This window comes from Salvelinus sp. IW2-2015, unplaced genomic scaffold (genome assembly GCF_002910315.2).
Source record: "Salvelinus sp. IW2-2015 unplaced genomic scaffold, ASM291031v2 Un_scaffold3575, whole genome shotgun sequence".
NCBI classification, from domain to species: domain Eukaryota; kingdom Metazoa; phylum Chordata; class Actinopteri; order Salmoniformes; family Salmonidae; genus Salvelinus; species Salvelinus sp. IW2-2015.
The window spans coordinates 28,859-33,560 of NW_019944853.1; positions in this window are offsets into that span (position 1 = coordinate 28,859).

The window sequence follows — 4,702 nt, forward strand, 5'->3', positions numbered from 1 at the left end:
ACTAGCGATTGGATACCACGAAAAATTGGGGAGAAATGGGGATAAAATTAAAAAAAAAAAAAAAAAAAAAAAAAAAGAACACAGTAGCCTCCCATAATTCTTAAATGGAAGAAGTTTGGACTACCAAGACTCTTCCTAAAGATGGCCGCCTGGCCAAAGTGACTATCGGGAGAAGGGCCTTGGTCAGGGGGTGAACAAGAAACCGATGGTCACTCTGACAGAGCTCCAGTGTTTCTCTGTGGAGATGGGAGAACCCTTCCAGGAGGACAACGATCTCTGCAGCACTCCATCAATTAGGCCTTTTATGGTAGAGTGCCAACGGAAGCCACTCCTCAGTAAAAGGACACATGGCAGCCCGCTTGGAGTTTGCCAAAAGGCACCTAAAGGACTCTCAGGACATGAGAGACAAGATTCTCTGGTCCGATGAACCAAGATTTACCTCTTTGGACTGAATTGCCAAGCGTCACGTCTGGAAGAAACCTGACCCCATCCCTACGGGTGAAGCATGGTGGTGGGAAGTATCATGCTTTGGGACGTTTTCAGCGGCAGGACTGGGAGACCTAGTCAGATTGAGGGAAAGATTGACAGGAAAAGTATAGAGAGATCTTTGATGAAAACATGCTCCAGAGTACTCAGGACCTCAGGCTGGGCGAAGGTTCCTCTTCCAACAGGACAACGACATAAGCACACAGCCAATAAAAATGCAGGAGTGGCTTCAGGGCAAGTCTCTGAATGTCCAGAGCCCGGAACTTGAGCCAGATCTAACATCTCTGGAGAAACCTGAAAATAGCTGTGCAGTGACGATCCCCATCCAACACTGAGTAGAGCTTGAGAGGATCTGTAGGAAGAATGGCGGGCTCGGGAGAGACGAAGGTCGAAAGCCATGCGTCCTCCGAAGCACAACCCAACCAAGCCGCACTGCTTCTTTAACACAGCGCGCCTCCAACCCGGAAGCCAGCCACACCAATGTGTCGGAGGAAACACCGTGCACCTGGCCCCCTTGGTTAGCGCGCACTGCGCCCGGCCCGCCACAGGAGTCGCTGGAGCGCGATGAGACAAGGATATCCCTACCGGCCAAACCCTCCCTAACCCGGACGACGCTATGCCAATTGTGCGTCGCCCCACGGACCTCCCGGTCGCGGCCGGCTGCGACAGAGCCTGGGCGCGAACCCAGAGACTCTGGTGGCGCAGYTAGCACTGCGATGCAGTGCCCTAGACCACTGTGCCACCCGGGAGGCCGCTACTGTGTTCTTGAGGGACCTTCAATGCTGCAGATATTTTTTGTTACCCTTTCCCAAGCATTTCTAAAAACCTATTTTCGCTTTGTCGCGTCATCATCATTGTGTGTAGTTTGTTGAGGATTTGTTTATTATTATTCCATTTTAGAATAAGGCTGTAATGTAACAAAATGTGGAAAAAGTCAAGGGGTCTGAATACTCTCCCAATGCAGTGTAGACAGGTGTGTGCCTTTCCAAATCATCTCCAATCAATTTAATTTACCACAAGTGGACTCCAATCAAGTTGTAGAAACATCTCAAGGATGATCAACGGAAACAGGATGCACCTTAGCTCAATTTCGAGTCTCATTGTAACGGCAGTCTAGCTCTTCCTCCTCCTCGGACGAGGAGAGGCGAGAAGGATCAGAGGACCAATGTGCAGCGTGGTAATTAGACATAATGAATTTAATCAAACAAAAAACAAGACACTATACAAACTGACAAAACACACTAACCGTCACAGTCCCGTGTAGCACCAACACTGACACAGGAACAATCACCCACAAACAAACAGTGAGAACAGCCTACCTTAATATATTCTCAATCAGAGGAAACGTCAAACACCTGCCTCTAATTGAGAACCATATCAGGCAACACATTTAACCCAACATAGAAACAGACAAACTAGACACACAACATAGAATTCCCACCCAGCTCACGTCCTGACCAACACTAAACAAGCAAAACACATACGAACTCTGGTCAGGACGTTACACTCATAGCAAAGGTTCTGAATACTTATGTATAGAAGGTATTTCTGTTTTTAATTTTTAATACATTTGCAAACATTTCTAAAAACCTGTTTTTGCTTTGTCATTATGGGGTATTGTATTGGGAAGAAAATAATTTAATCAATTTTAGAATAAGTGTTTAATGTAACAAATTGTGGGAAAAGTCAAGGGGTCTGAATACTTTCTGAAAGCACTGTATATACTGTACCTCCGTTCATTTTTTCAACTGATACCGGGGCACCATCAGACGAGTCTTGTGAGGCCTGTGGGCGTCCTAGAGCAAAACAAGCGACATGTTCCACAGAGGGGTCAGATTAGTGTGGTTTAGCCGTTTCACAGGGATGGTTAACTCTCCAAGTTCTACTAGTTCATACCAATCTAGGTAGATCCTCTTTCAGTTTTGATGCCCCCCATTCTTGGAATAGCCTGCAGAACTCATTGCAACTTGATTCCCTGGGGCTGCCAGGGCAGTTTAACAGTCTAGTATTAGGTGTGTTGAATATACAGTAAGTTGCAGTTATTTTGATTTAAATTAAGAGATTGTTGTTGTTGTAATATTGAAAGTTGTAACTTGTAGTGTTTTATTATTTTTGCTTTATCTTTTTTAGAGTGATCCTTTTGTACTGTGGCATTGTTCTGTTGTATTGCTGTGCTCAGGGCACCTTTTGAAAATGAGCTACACCACAATACCTACTAGATGTCCTCATGGTACTGTAGAACTAACTACTACTGATAGTAATGTGTGATAACTGAACTAGTCATGATAAACAGATAATTTAACCAATGTTGGGGATCTTCATCTATTTTACGGTAGTCATTGCCCTATAATCTGGGAGGAAGATAACAGGCTAAATTGCAAACACATCTATCTACTCTGACATTAACACATCTAAAGCAGTGGAGGCTGCTGATGGGAGGACGGCTTATAATAATGTCTGGAATGGAGTGTATTGGATGGAATGGAGTAAATAGAATGGTATCAAATGTGTTTGGCAATGTACAGTATAACAATAATCAAGCATGTTATTGTACTGCATTGATTTCAATTAAATTGATCTCTATGTCCTGGTTTTTCCTAGAATAAATGGATGGAATAACTTGTTTTGCAAATCCACAATGGCTATTTTCCTACTTCCTGTTTGGGCTTAGAAAGAGATTACAGTACATTACAGGACATTGGTACATTCATATGATGAGTCAATAAAGATGCATTCCCTCATATGGACCTCTAGGTGGGAGTACATTTACATAACAAACACAAACACAGCCTTTTATCACTCATCCCTGCGTTTTTATTATTTTACCACTGTTTTACTGCTAGTGTTTAACTATTGGACGTGAGGCTTGTTGCTCTGAGGTTTCGTTTCTCCAGCAGACTGGAGAGAACATGAGGGTGTTGCCAATTGTTATCGCTGTGCTGTAGAGTGCCGACTACAAAGCGTAAACCTTCCCCTCTGTGGTTGAGGCATCTCAGAATATCTAGATATAACACAAAACATTTATCTGATTAGACTAACTATGTTTCAAATACATTAACTGGTGGCCTAATGGACACAACAACATAACATTTAAGACAAGTCTAACTGGTTCAATCTTCTCTCTTGTTTGCGTTAATATAATGTATCTGAAATGTGCTCTTATAACCAAAAACAACTCTACTTGATGTTAATATTGTCTATTTATTTGTTCCACAGTGCTCAATAACTATTAGGTAAACATGAATACAGTCATCGTCGAATAAGCTGAAAATGTGTGATAGAAAACTTCCCCTGAGTTGCTGTCTGACACATCTTGGTAATTTTCCTCTCAACAGGTTGAGTCATGCACGTGCGTACTTCTCTGGGAAAGGTAGTCAGATAACAAAACACCCTGGTGCTCCGCTGATGCCCTGAGTTCCTCCTGACTGATGCATAATGTTGTAACTATTACTAATGTATTACTGACTAAACAGCATTATCTCTCTTACAAAAGGTTAAGGGTATAATATTATTCCTTGAGGTTCATGGTGTCATCACTGATACATAGACATCATGTGATTTTGTTATTGCTTTATTATTTTACTTTGAGCAACATTTGTAATATTAAAATGCATTTATGCTGTTCAAAATGAGAAAACGTACAAACTGAACCAGTGACAGAAGAGGTGTTGATTGTGTTAGGTTGGCCTCTCAAAACCGGTTTAAGGTTGAATAACCTCAGATCAAAACATTCCACATTTCCTGTTTTGTTGTGGAAACAGTATGAGTACTGTACAATTATTTTTATGCTTTTAGGGATCAACTCACACTGACATTTTATCTTGGCCCTCCATTCTTCACTTGTAAAGATGACCACTTAAACTTACAATAAATAAATGGAATAGCGAGTCCTCTCTGTTACAGCATGGCTGTAATGCATCACCCAAGTAGGTGTTACTGGTGGTGGGAGTTTGAGTTCTGATTTGTTACTTTAGACACAACTTAGTCTATTTGTAGAGAGTAGTTTGGGAATCTCGTAATAAATTGGAGGGAATTGCTGGAGGAAGGACTAGGTGACGGCGTTGTGTTGGAGTCGTGTTGTAAGTTCTTCCTTTCCAGTTTTGCCGGCTGGATATGGAATGCTGGTACTCTGGATTCTCTTAAGATCTCTCTGCAGAATAGCATTTGGACTTCGGCAAGTGTGATATGATATTAGGACAGGTTTTTTGGGGCAAAG